The following is a 15,071-nucleotide window of genomic DNA, read 5'->3' as shown; positions in this document are numbered from 1 at the left end:
TGGGTAAGTAGCCATTAAACATGCAGAGTAACTTGCTTGAGCTGCAAGTCTGCAGGCTAAAAGCGCCTCGCATTTTATATGACATTCTTCATCCGTGCTTTTCAAATCATTTTACAAGTACTAATGAATAAAGTTTATTAACAATCCAGCGAAGGAGACAAGAACTGTTATCCTCTTTCCATGGCATGGAAATTGGGAAATATTTGTGTGTAATCTCGTTTGGGCTCGCTAGATGCCAAATGAACTCAAGTTCCTTCGCACCTTTCCAGCACTATAAAAATTCATTAAAATCATTCAATACATGCTTTAAACTCTGCCACAAGGAGACCCTCCTTAAATGAGAATCAGATCCAACATCAGGTTCTGGCATTGCTGTGACAGCCAGTCTGCAGTCCTGTTAATGACATGAGCATTGACCTCAGGCCCAGATTCCATCATATTTGGGAACAACAGGAAAATTTTGACTTAAAAACCTTTGTTGTAATTTTTTTTATCTAGTGATTTTTCAAACTTTCATTTCGTGGATTTTGGGTGCACTCTAACTGGGTTTTTTTATTCCCCTAATCCGATCTAAGTAATCAAGGGGTTGCAGCATTGCAAAATTTTTAAGACCAAAAAAACCCCCAACCCTCTAAGGACCATTGTTACCATCTTTAACTGAAATGCTGCAGTCCAGCATCTGCAAACATCTGCATGTGATCAAGGTGATACCGAATCCGTGACACAATGTGAGGGGAGGGGACCTGCCCTTCCTCCCTGTGGGGTATGAATTTACCCTGCCCCAGGTAATTTCTTACCCAAACCCCAAACTGGCAGATTGAGTCAGAGTTTGAGGTGATTATCCAACTTCAGAGTGTTCATCATAGTGATGTCTTTTCTTGCTCAGAAGCACACGTATTTCTGCTGCTAATTGTAGCCCCAATTATTCTCTCTCATCCCATAGGGGAATAAACCAGCAAAGCAGTTGACCTACTAGTACATACACCCGGGAGGACCTTTCCCACACAGGGTCTCCTCTAGTTTGGGATTTGGAGGGGACACTCAGGTCCCCACAGATGTTAACTGCTCCCCAGGGGTCTCTCCTCGCAGCACTCCAGCCCAGGGAGTTACATCCCTCGCGTCAGGAGGTGCAGGATTTGTCCCACGTGAAGGACAACTGTCACTTTATTAAATAGTGACATCAGTGATTGTCTGCCTGGCAATAGCTGTGCCTCAGTTCACAGCTCTGCACTCAGAAACCAGAGCATCTCCTGATCGGGGAGACCACTACATCCCAGTGAGACTATTAGACAAATAGGGCCTTAAAATCTTATCTCAGATCTTGCTCAAACACGAGATTTTACAATCATAAATGCTAAAAATACCGCTCACATGTAAGAACGATAATTGCAAGCAGGATTCAGGCTTGCCTGAAATTGCTGCAGTCCAGGCAATTCATAGTTAATACATAACTCTCTTGACAAACAGCTCAGATGACAACATACCTATAATTATAGTTATATCTGATCACGTCGCCTGGGGAAAAAGGAAGGTGATACTGCAAACGCAGAGGGGCTGCATCCTACTCTCTATCTCCCAGCCAGTGCTCCAGACTCCCTTGGACATCTCCAGGAACTACTGTTGGCTAGTCAGTCCTGGGAAGGGATCTGTTGGGGATGCTGTGCGCTCACCTGTGCCTCCCTAATTTTGGGAGCTGTGCGGTACCCACTTAGTGAGATGCTGGCAAATTAGAACAGCCTAAAAACGCAGGCAGGTATTAGAAGCAGGGTAGGCTTGAGTCTTCTGTCCCTGGGAGGTTTGCAGGGCTGGCAGATGGGAAGCCAAGCACTGACACCATTGTCACTGCTGGCATGGTGTCACTTGTGTGCCAGCTCCCCAGGGTGGGGACCGACTCCCGTGCAAGGGACAGAAAGGCCAGCGCGTGACAAGGGGGATGGAGAGAGGCCACAGGGCTGGGGAGACACAGGGGTTTGTGTCCTCCATCCTCAGGGCTCATCCTGCCAAGAGCCACCTTCCCGAGGAGTTGCCACATCAGCATCAGCCTGGGCCACCTCTTGGCTTGCCAACAGAGGTAATGTCCTTTGTACCCAGACTTCAGTTTGGCAATCTCTTTGCACCTTATGTGCATCCTAAATATGAGAAAACCTCGACACAATTGACCCACCTGGATGGGTTTCTGCCTTTCCCTTTTTGTTCTCCAGGATGAGCACTTATCCCCAGCAAACCAAACCCCATTGCATGCCCACTTTTCCAGAATGACCACTGTCTCTAGCACAGAGTGAGCACTGGTACCCTCTATTTGCGCTGCTAGCAGAGAGACAAGGCTGACCTGCTCCTTGAATTTGCTCTAAATACTCGCTAGATTCCCAGGACTAATATTTCCAGGATGAATATTCTTATATGATTTTGCAACCTTCTTTTTTTTGGCTGAGACAGCAATGTTCCCTAATGTGTAAATTTTCCTGTTTTCCCTATGCATAAAGCTTAAACTCTATCAATAACTAATTGTTTCATGTGTCTCAGACAAAGTGTAATCAACAGAGAGAATGGTGGGGAAGTGTGAAATGACAGAGTGACATTCTATGCTTAAATAAGCAAACTACACCCAAATCAAACAATGGCTAGAAAATGTTTCCATAATAAGGGTGCATAAATTACCTCCATTACTTGGAAAGCTCTTACTTGCATCTTACCAGCCACATTTGTAGTATTCACAAGAGCTGATACACTGCGATCATGATAGACATGCCTCTGTTACAGTAATTATAAAATGCTTTGTGAAAATATCATTGTGTCTACAGGAGCTACTGAAGTTGTACTGTCTCCTTGGTGTTTGTTTATTGCCTCTGTGAATTTAAAAAATATCATTAAAAAGAGCAAGATGAAATACATTTGAAAGGAGATAGACCACTTTTTGATATTTATTCTCTATGAGGGAAAAAAAGAAAATGTATCTCAGATTGTGCCAATATGTGATATTCACCATCTGGATAATGTAAAGGGGGTGTGATTCCTTGAAAAGAGATGGGCAATAATTCCAGATTGGATGGAAACATTTTAAGAAGATACACTGATGGTTTCTTGTGTAAGATCTCAACCACAGGTACATATGTCCATATATACAAGAAGGATCTGGGAGAAAGGAGACTTTGTGTGAGAGGGCCAAAGCCACCCAGGGCTGGGTGCTGCAGGTGGTGCAACCCCTCTGGACCCCGTGGAGGCAAGAAAATCACTCCTCTCTCTTGCTCTCATCTCACAGTTTGAAAAGGATTGCTACTCAGTGCTTTATTTTATTTTTAATTTTTGGAATCCTGCAACTTGAAAAATAGCAACTTTTATTTTTTCATTTAAAGGAAAATCCCATACAGTTTAACCAAAAGCAGAGCCTTTACAATTATTTATTCAGTCCATACATCTCATCATTTTATATATTTTCTTTCCCCCTCAAATATTTTGTTTTAGTTTTATACATCTAATGAGGTAAAGCTATAAGTAGTCAAAATTCTTTTAGGGTTGATGAAGCCCTGGGAAATAATTATAGTAATAAATGAAAGAGAAAATACAGTAATAAAAGAGATATGATTTGCTTTTAATTTTGTGGCTGCATGAATCATTACACCAAGGCAATATAAAATTTCTGACCTGAACATGATTTTTGTCCTTATTACAATTGCTGGATTAATGAAAAAGACCATGTTAACTTTATTTTAATAGTGTAGAGTCTTAGAGTATAAATATTTTCAAAATTAAAATCAGTCAACATAAGTAAAAGCCTTGGACAAATCTGAAATGCCTTACAGGATTGTTCTGAATTTATTTTAACACAGAGTGTAGGAGGAAAATGTACTTGTACACTGCTGCTTTTATTATAAAAATGTATGTGGAGGAAGTTTGGAGAGAAATTGTCCACAAGCAATGAAGTGCAAAGTGTGAAACATTAAATATACTCTTATTAAAAAAAAAAAATTGCCCAGTTTTTACAAGCCAAGAGGGTATGAATGCATGAACAGCATCAGCTGTATTTCAAATTAACCATAGCAAGCCCTTCCACGTACCTGGAAAACCTGATCTGAACGCTAAGATTTTGTATGTTAATTTATACTGCAGAGTTCTTAACATCTGACATTGGCTGTAACATTACAAGTTGTGCTATGACTTTATTAAGGGATGATTTCCAAAGCCCTAAAGAATACTTATTATGTTGTAATATATATTTCTGAAGAGGATTAGGTCTTTGATGCTAAAACCTAGACGTTTTAAAAGCGAGTTTACTGAAATGAAAAAGATTACATATGTTCCTTTGTGTTGCACCAGGTAGAGCTTTTCCACCTTCATTTCGACTTCGTTTCACAAACCTCAGTGGTATCACAACCGAGAAATGCATTTAAAATCCCTCAGAGTTTCATTACTGAAATGGGATATCCTAGAAAAGGACCTGGGGCTTGTGCTGAACCACAAACTGAATAGGTAGCAATGGGAAAAAAACTGGAAGAAATACAAAAAGCCCAGGATACATCCTTTCCTGCAATGTATTAATATCAGACTGAGCAGCAGCTGGATTTCAAGGGCTCTGTCTGATTCTGGATGCCAGCCTTTTAAGAGGATTGGAAAAGTTGAACTAAGAGCAAGAACAATGAAAAAGTTGAGAAAACTTGACCTGTGAGAAAAGACTGATGAAACTGGGTTTGTTTAATTTAGGAGAGAGAGGACGGGTAATGGTTTTCCAGGATGTAAAAGGTTGTTGCAGAGAAAAACACCATCAGTTGTTCTTCAGATCCACTGGGGGTAGAACGAGAAATAATCAGCTTAATTTGCAGAAAAAAAAAAAAAATGTAGGTTAGATATTAGCTGAAATGTCAAACTATAAAGAGAGTTAAGCACTGGGAGAGGTTACCTGGGAGTACTGTAACAAATCTGGCACTGGAGGTTTTTGAGGCTGGGTCAGAGGAGCAGTGGGGGATGCTCCAGGTGCTGGACCTGCCTTGGGCATGGGACACAGCAGGTCCAGGTCCCTCAGGGTGCACCCAGCACTGCATGTTTGCCACCAGGGAAACAGAACCATTTCACTCCACTGCAGAAATTGCTTGGTCAGCTTGGGATTTTCAGACCAAGGGCATGTTGTCATTTTGTTTGAAATAGCCCATTTTTCTGTCTTAAACATCAGGAAAAACACTTTTCTTTTGGCATTCTCCCCTCAATTCATTGACTTTTCAGCTCTCAAATTTTAATATATATATTTATGTATAAATATATAAATCTATCTTTTAAATAGGAAAACTGAATGATTACCTCCTGTAAAAGCAGAAAGCTTCTTTTTTTTTCATCTCTGCAATCCTTGCCAGTCTCATCTCCAATACATCCTCCCCAGAGCCCAGCAGCCAAATCAAACTTGCCTTTCCCTGTGGGATGGCTCATAAATCTCTTGGTCCTCAGCACTGAAGTCTGCTGTATCCCCAAGGTCACTTCATGAGGAGATATTGGATATTGGTCGATACCGCCTTTTCCCTGCAGGGAAAATCCAACTTTTTGTCATTATGGCAAAATTTATTTGCTCAGAAGGGAACTTTCTCAGACATCCATTGGAAACGGTGTCATGAGTATGAGTCCCTTTACAAGATTCAGAGCACTGAAAACTCCATCACACGCTGGGGTTTTACAGCAAAAAGGAATGAAATCTTGTTTTTTCTGCTGTAAAGTGAAAGAAGGGAAAGGGAAAGGGAAAGGGAAAGGGAAAGGGAAAGGGAAAGGGAAAGGGAAAGGGAAAGGGAAAGGGAAAGGGAAAGGGAAAGGGAAAGGGAAAGGGAAAGGGAAAGGGAAAGGGAAAGGGAAAGGGAAAGGGAAAGGGAAAGGGAAAGGGAAAGGGAAAGGGAAAGGGAAAGGGAAAGGGAAAGGGAAAGGGAAAGGGAAAGGGAAAGGGAAAGGGAAAGGGTTTTTCCTTTTGAGAATTTGTAAACAAATGTAAATCACACATGGACAACTGAAGCATTTATTAATGTACACCACAAAGGCATTAAGCACAGATATCAGTAAGAGACTATAAGAAATCTAGAATGAGACTTACAGATTGAGCCTGACCCCACAGACAGCAGCTGCCATGCTCTTTATTCCCTCCTTCCCGTGATGCTGGTCACTCCCACACCTGGGTTTGCACAGACTCCTGTGTCCTGCCACACTCCCATCCTCCCTGCTTGTGGGGAATGAAGAGTCTGGAGCACAACTCTGATGAGGAATGGCTGAGGGAGCTGGGGTTCTTTAGCCTGGAGGAAAGGAGGCTCAGGAGTGACCTTATCACTCTCTACGAGCACCTGAAAGGAGGCTGTAGCCACGTGGGAGTCAGTTTCTACTCCCAAATAACAAGTGATAGGACAAGGAGAAACAGTGCTCAAGTTAGGGCAGGGAAGGTTTAGACTTAATACTAGGGTATTAGGAAAAATTTCTTCACTGAAAGAATCAAGCATCAGGACATGCTGTCCAGTCCAGTGCAGACCAGTCCCCATCTGTGGAGGTATTTAAAAGACAAGTAGATGTGGCACTTGGGGACATGGTTTAGTGGTGGGCTTGGTGGTACTGGGGTAATGGTTGGACTCCATGACCTCAGAAGTTTCTTCCAAGCTAAATCAATGTATGATTCCATTTTTCTGTGGATATTTGTAATGAGCACCAGACTTTGTGGATGCCTGGTGCAGGAGTGCAAGGCCCTCAGGGAGGGATCCCCATGAGATCATAGCCAATGGCTTAGGACAGGAGACCCTTGGGAGAAAGGATCCTGGTCCTTCCACTGAATCTGTATTTTCTATTAAACTGGGTAAGATATAGAAAGTCAAGAAGAAGCTCTCCTTAGCCAGGGAGTAGGTTTGGTGGGGCTCCTTTTGGGGGATGCAGCTGCTGGCTGCAGATCCATCAGTGCAGGCTCAGCCTCTTGCCCTGTATTGTCACCAGCTTTCCTGTTACGGGGACAAACATCTTAGTCTTTACCAGGGCTGCTGGAAACCTGTAAAAATCTTAAATGTATTTTAAATTTATGAGAAGAAAAGAAGGAGGGGGATGTGAATGGAGCACATTTGCACAGTAGCTTAACTTGAGAAGAAGTGTGTAAATCTCTACTCTTTTCATCCAGCTCTGTTCTCTTCTCAAAGAAAATCCCCAGTGAAATACTATTCAGAAAAAGAGTCACTTTCAAACACGGGAAATGACAGTGCTTTTAAATCAGCATCTACATGCCCCAAATCCAGGGAAACCTTAAAGACACAGCAAGATCTGTGCTCAAGCACTGATGTCATGATACCTTTAGACATGGACTAAAACTGTATGTGATGGAAAAGTTGCTTGCCAGGCTTTGTGTGCCAAACAGACCCTGATTGTATGCTGGGTATTAAACCAAACACCTCTTTTGCACAGTAGAAAAGAACACAGATCTGCAAGAGCTGAAACAAACACCCACAGGTGCTATTGGAGGTGAGGGTGCTGTGCTTAAGAGAGGTGTTACCATCTCACAGCCAGGTCACCTCAACACTGCCAGGTCCCTCACCAGCACAGGGGAGCTTGTGTCTGTTTACAGGATATTTGCCCACTGCTCCTACCTTTAAATTGTCTGTTTCACCATTTCTGTTGACAAGGTTCATCAAAAGATGATTTAAGATATTAGAAAGATTTTAGAAAGGAACATCTCTTTTTGCCCCAGCAGCAGAAAATCTCTGTTCAGAACTTCATCCCATCACTTGGTCTTATTGGGCCCTGATGCTGCCAATATTTGCAAAATTTCTGTAACAGATGCTCTTTCACTGTAACAAAGAGCCCCTATCCTGACCCTTTCTTACTTAGTATTTCTCCCCAGTAAATTATTGTTTCTATAGAAAGATAGTAAAAATAGGCTCCTCTTAATCTCTTTGTATCAACTTTTGTATCAACTCCCAAAGACTCTTCCATTTACCTGGGCTCCCTGGCCTGGCTCCTCTTCCAGCTCTTCACCTTCTGTGAAGAACCCTTCCTCCACTTTCTCCCACCTTGACAAATACATTCACATTTACTGCTGGGGGAAAAGAAAAAGAAAAAAAAAAAAAAGAGAGAAAGTATAGAAAGAAAAAAAATAATCAGCAAAATTCAAACAAGCACAAGAACACAAATTTCCAGATTTTCAGTTGTGTTGGTACTAGAACTGCAAAGGTTCTTGTTTTCCATCCCTCTATCCTCAGCCCTTCCTCCCCTGAGCATCCCTTTACCCTGCTGTTTGCATAGTGCTTCTCCCATTCCCTTCTCATTTCCATCTTTTTCTCTGACTTGCTGCCTCCCAGGAGCTCCCACCCATCCCTCCATGGTAGCCCAGAGGCTGACCAGACACACAGGGAAAAGTTTGGCTGTGCTCAGCCTGTGTCTCCTGTGCCTCCCTCCTTCCCTGGGCTGGAGGTGGAACAGCTGCTGCATTCAAGGGGTGTCCCCCAAACATGACCTGGGTTTTGACCTCCCTTCCCTGGGGTATTTATTGACACCTGATTAGCACCCCAAAACTGGGGCTTCAGAGGACCAAGGAATATAACCTCAGCACAAATACTTGATTTTTTTCTTCCTTCTTCTCTTTTCCGCTCCCGTCTCTCTGTGCACGCCTCAAGTGGGTCTGGATTGCTGCAGCCACTTTGCTGCATGCTCACTCCTTCACCAGATGCTGAACATGCCCAATTTGGTGTTGAAAAAGGAAGAAATGGTGAGAGACAGACCCAGCTTTGCCATCACACGCTCCAGCTTGTGGGGATAAGAACCTTCTGGCGTGAGCTCTGCGTCTGTATTATTCTGCCGTTTCATAACTCAATCCTGCCAGCCTCTGAACTATTTTTATTGCTCTCCTCTGAATAATTTTCAATCTGTCACTATCTTTCAGGTAATATGGTGCCCATAATTAAATACTGCAGGCACTACCGCACCAGAGCCATATGCAGACGGACTATTACCTCCTTGTGCTGCGATGTCTTCAGCCCCAAATCAAATTGGCCTTTTTTTTGCAGCCATATCTCAAGGCAAACTCATGTCTAATTTACTCCACGCTATCATCTCTAGATCTCTCACAGCATTACGGCTTCTCGGGTTTTTATCGCTGATTGAATAACTGGGGTTTAGATTATTTTTCCACAAATGTCGTAACTTCTATTTTCTATGTTGAATCTCATTTTATTCTCCACTCATTTTTCCTGCCTTTTCAGATTCCTTTACATTATTTTTGCTTTCATATTTGGGATTTTCCAGTCCACCCAGCTTAGTTCAGTTTGCATATTACGTCCACAAAACATTCACTCCTTCCTTTTGATCGGTGAAGCAGTCGGTAAATGAGCTCCCCATTCAAGGAATCATTTCAGCACGTGCTCCTTTAGGGGCCAACAGTGCTCAGGTATGGGATGAAGCACCTGTTGGAACACATTAGTTTGGTAATAGGGAGAGCACCCTTCATATTTGATGTGCAGCAGGTTTCTGCAGCGGGGTGAGGTGAGGGAGGGACAGGTGACGTGGGGCAAAGGATGCAGCGAATGTCCCTGGAGGAACAAACCCATCACAGGCTGCCAAGTGTATCCAGGCATCCTCACCTGTGTGGTCAGGGCCTGTATTAGGGCTCTGCCCTGTTGAGATGCCACCAGAGACTGCCCCAGATCAGCTCGTGGCCATTCCCCTGTTCTTTCTGCTGAGAGATGTTTGAAGCCACGCCAACCTGAATTAATGTTGGGAGTGAGACGCTGGGTGACAGCAGTGACTGTTTTATTAAAATCCAAGGACCCAACTGAGCACTCCTGAACTGTGTTCACATGAATCATCCCATGTATTTTGAGCATCAGACTTGAATTTACAAATTTTCTATTTCTTTAAAAAGGAACTCAGTGTTTGGTGGTCAAAATTTGTTCTATGTAAACCTATGCTGTTTCTTTTCTCTCTTAACCTCTAAGTTCCCAACCCCACCAAACTCAATGGAAAGATGCACTTTGGTTGCCAACATCTTCAGATCTGTCTGCAAGGATTTATCCACCTGGAGAAAAATATCTGGAATATCTACAGTGAAATAAAATCATTCCCAATATCCAAAATATATATTTGGATAATGTGATCTAAAGTAAAAAAACATTTGGTTCTGGAAAACTCCACTCAGAAAAGATGTTGATTATTTGGAAACAAAGTGTCATTATTTGGGGATATTGACCTCACAAGGAGGTGCTCCAGACTATTTCTCAGTCTTAGGGTTTTTGTTTTTTTTTCTTTCAGGGATGCAGGGTGGTGGGTGGTGACAGAGTGGCTTATTTTGGCCAAATTCCCTACACAGACAATCTCAAACTAATGTTTGTTTTAGAATGTTTTTTCCTTTACTTGAATTAGTAGAGTAGATCTGTTATCTTTTCTAGAAAAACAGAACCATCTTTCTTCTGGCATCATAACATTTTCCTCCTAATTTTCCTACAGCTCTTCAGCTTTTCATTAAGAAAAGCAAATAAATTGTCAGTGCTTTAGGAAATTTGTTAATTCCCTCAGTGGTGAAGAAATCCAGGTTAGGTAGTTTATATATATGGCAACATTTTTTAGAATCAGACTGAATTGCTTTTGTCATTCTGCTTGTCCTTAAGCAGTTCCCTTTCAGATCCTGTAGATATTTGGGTAAACAGGTTTGTTGTAGGATTACTTCAGAGAAGCCAGTTTTAAGTAATATTTAAGAATATTTGAGGGAAAAAAGGAAAGTGATGCTGGAGAAGGCTGGATGATGGAAAGCTGGTTCCTGATGGGGAGGATTCCACCCCCTGGCTCAGGGAAGATGAACACAGACTCTGACCTCTCTCTCCACTCAGATAAACCCACCTGGCCTCAAGTTGAGGAGAAAATTCTCATGGTGAACAATTTTGCATCAACACACACCTCACAAATAATTTTCATAAAACACCATGCAAGGGTATTTAATAACTGACATCTCAGAAAGTTGTAATATCATTTCAGACAGCTCATGACCAAAAAGCAGGAAAAAACTGAGCAGGTAATTTGTTACATGTTTCCCCACTGTTTTTACCTTTGCTTGTTTATTTATTTTACTAGGTTTTCTGACCTTCCTACAAAAATTGCGTCAATTGATTTTATTCTTATTAAGAAGAATTTATTTTTTAAAAGTTCATCAGTCCAGCCATTTTTTGATTCACCCTTAATTTAATCCCCTTCTAATTAATTAATGGGCCTGCTGTCTCTCTAGAATGTCTTATCTCTTTGCTATACATTTTAAAACCCTTTTAAAGTTCTTTGGTTAGCTTTAAATTCTTTTTCCTCCCCACCTTATCCTTATTATTTCCCCTATAATCCCTAACAGAATTTGAATATGCTTGTTTGATTCCTTCCCCTGCCCCCTCTTGCTTTCTAATTTTGACTACAGCTTTTTTCTTTTTTTTTTTCTTTTTTTTTAATTAAAAAAATTTAAAGCCTCAGATCTTTGCACAGTCCCTTATGAAGCCACATTGGCCGCTTCTTGTTCTCTCTGTTCTTCATTTTGAGAGGAGCAGGAGTCTCTTGCAGCTTAATTATGGTTTCTTGCAGGAGTCCCCCTGCTTCCCCTCGTGCTGGTGGCTGTACAGTATTCCTTCTTCTCCTCCTCCTCCTTCTCCTCCTCCTTCTCCTCTGCAGACTTTTGTTAAATACAGCATGCACAGCGCATACCAACCTTTTAGATCCACCAGATTTCCCCCTCATTGGTGTACAAAAAATACCTGCCTAAAGATTTACATCCAGACAGGCTTCTTCCTGTCCTTTGCCTTCTTTCTGGAATTAAATCCACTTCCAGAAGGACCAGAGTATGCTGCTCCTTTTGTTAGCTTCAGCGTCCATTTTTTAAAAATTGTTTTCCAGCAACTGCAGATTCAAGGTCACAACTGATCCATGGCCAATGTTTTGGCACGCTTCATTCATTTCACCTGAATACAGCTGAAATGAGGGCCAGATTCTGTGCAGGGGTAAATCTACAGCCTTTTACTCCCTTAGAACTGCTTTCTGCAGGCAGCAGATGCGGCTCAAAGTTCCTCAAGACACTTGGGAGCGATTTCAAAGCCCTTCTAATTTTCCTGATAATATTGGCACTCCTGGGTGCTGGTTTCCTGGTAGCTTAATTTTTTTTTTTCTATATATATATAAACCTGCCAATGTTGATAGCTTGAGTTTCTGAAATCAACTCTCAGTCCTCATGAAGCTATTTTAATTAGAATGGGAGGGCTCTGTTAACTAAAAGTGGAAGAAATATTGATATGAGGATGCTCTGAAATGTGCTCAGCCTAGCGAGCATCTTGTAACTCCTTGTGAATGCTGAACTATAAGAAATTTTAGACAGAGTTGGGGGTGGGCTACTTTTGTGTCTCTTTTTCCCCACCCCTTCTCTTTTTTCCTCTCATTTTTCCTTCCTTTTTTTTTTTCCCTGCCGTCTTTTTAATTTTTTTCTTCCTCTTCCCCTTCCCGCCCCAACACCCCCCCCCCCCCCCACCCCCATTATCTACTATTACCACCTAAAATCTTTTGTTCTCACATCTGTAGACCACCACATTCCCAGCCACCCTTTTCACAGCACGCACGGGAGCCCGGAGGGTTGGCAGCATCTCCCCGCAGCCCTGAGCCCGCACTCGCTCCCTTCCAGTCCCGTCCTGTTTGTTTACATCCCCTTGCGTTTAGCTCCTCGCCCTTCCTCTGTGCCGAGCCCCGGTTCCCTGTGTTCTGTGACCCATGGGACCCGGCTGGTTGATTGTCCTGCCGGGCTGAGCTCCTTTCCCCTTGTCCTGACACTTGTCCCGACCCTTTCCCGCTCGGCTGGGCTTTCCCCTCTCGCTGCCCGCACGGCCCCGCTTGGCTCTGCCGCTCCTCCTGGGCTCGCTCACATCCCCGCTGCCCCTTCGGGGACCCTTCGCCTCTGCCTCTGCAGCACAATTTGGGCCATTTGGGGTTGGGTTTTTTGCCATCTTCTGTCGGGGCCGGGCTTTTTCTTTCCCGGAGTGAGCGTTGCTGCGGAGGCTGCCCCGATATTGATTCCCGGTCCTCACGGACTCTTATTTTATTTCATTCAGTGTTGGCACCATATGGCAGCTATGGCAACTGAATATATAACCCTATTCAGTTTCTCACTCCAGTCTGGTCTGGTAAAGGGCTTCATGTTCTGGTCTGGAGAAAAAAAAAATAAAAGTGATTCCTATAGCACACAGTGGTAGAGAAGTTCAGATAACACTGCTGTCTTGAGAATTCCCTTTTTCTGATATGACAAACAAACAAACAAAAAAAATACTATAGATACATTTTACGGGGTTTCAAATAGGGCAAAGATATATGATATTGAAAGTGTAACAGATTAGTTTGAATAAATAACACAATTAACAGCACATATAAAATCACAAGGTGTAGTGCCCATGAGCAACATATTTGTGGTTATTTTTGTTTTACTCCATTTCTGAACAGACAAAGCTGTAATTCACTGCTTCTCAGGAAGCCAGCTGCTAATAAAGAACCTGGCTAATAAAGGGCAGAAATAAATGTCAGAGGGAAATATTTAAAAGCATGCCAGTGACTTAGGGACATGTGTCGGTTGGGACACATCATTTATTTAGGCATTTTCAGAAATTGCAAGTGGAGCACGCACTCGCTCACATGAGTAGTTTTACTTGTGCACTGCCTTTGAATTCAAGTTAAGGTTACTCATGTGCATAACTCTCCTCAGGACTGGGCCCTACGGCTGTTTCTTCCTCCTGAAAAGATACTGAGGGAACTAATTTTTCTGATGATTAATCTCAAACGCTGCACCTGCAGAGCCTGCTTTCACTTGAATGAGAAGAGATTGATTTATCTAGCTATCTTTCTGTCTGTCTCATTATCCATCTCCCGTAGCATCGCAGCACCTCGGAAAACGATGACGAACTTATCTTCCCAACAGCCGTATGGGGCAGAATGGAATTATCTCCACTTGCCAGATGGGGAGATCAAGGTAGGAATCAGCAAAGTGACATGCCTGAGGTCATGTAAGAAGTTGGTGTCAGAGCCAGGCAGTGCAAAGAGCTTCCTGGACCCCCAGACCCATGCCATAATTCCAGCACCATCCAACTGGTTTTTAGATCCCCGGCAAAGAATTAACAAATCCTGCTGCTTGAACCCAGCTCCACTTCACGGTGGAGCAAACCTCACTGTGGTCCAGCACTGCTGATACCCCACACTGCTACTTGAGCAGAGAGATGCAAAACACACATGCCCTGGCAAGGGAGCTGCAGGGGGATAGAAGAAAGGAACAGCTTTTCCTATGCTGTAAGAATACACAAAATATTACAGTCAAAGTCAGGATAAAAAGTAGACTTCTCCTGAAGTTCCTCCTGCGACCCCTGTGGTGCAGGATTCCAGCTGGCAGGAGCAGCAGTGGGGAGAGTGAGCATGGTGGGCTGCTTGGGGCCGCCCAGTGATGAGTGTGGCATGGGCAGAGCAGGGTTGGGATCCCCTTTGGGTGGGTGAATATGTGAGGGGTAAACTGGGTGTTCCCACTGTTGCCTTTTTTCCAACCTGGAAATGAAACTCGAGATAATTTTAGCAAGGAGGTGATATAAAAGGGGAATTTTATTTGGAGGCCTTCAGAGGCAGTTATGGAAAGTTGCCAACAAAAGCCTGCCCCCTCCAGGGGTGAATAGAGTTTTATAGGTTTTAGGAAATTAGCATAATTGATAAAAAGCACCAATTAGGAGGACAAGTGGTGATGCAGTTCTCCCCCAGGTCAAGCCCCTTCTCTGGGGTCCCTCCCTTGGCACTGGCTGCACTTTGCCCATGAAAATGTATCTGGAGGAGTTGTTCTCGGCCTTGGTTCCCAGGAAGATGCACCTCCTGGGGCCTGGGGCTCTGGAATTTGTTTTGTCTTTCTGCCTAGGGAAAGGCCATGGAAAAGTACTGAGAAAATGAGGTACTAATGCAATAGTATTATACTGCAGATATACTAATGCAGATACACACAAACACAGAACTACAAATATACGTGCAAAAATACAGGGAACATATAAAAGAAAAAAAGCCAAAAACCAAATGGCATCACCACCACTTGGATAAATGGCAATGTTTTTGCA

The sequence above is a fragment of the Pseudopodoces humilis genome, chromosome 1 (genome assembly GCF_049639895.1).
Source record: "Pseudopodoces humilis isolate 2021_Gansu_Grassland_sample_001 chromosome 1, ASM4963989v1, whole genome shotgun sequence".
In the NCBI taxonomy this organism is placed as follows: domain Eukaryota; kingdom Metazoa; phylum Chordata; class Aves; order Passeriformes; family Paridae; genus Pseudopodoces; species Pseudopodoces humilis.
Note: the sequence above shows the minus strand (reverse complement) of the source record.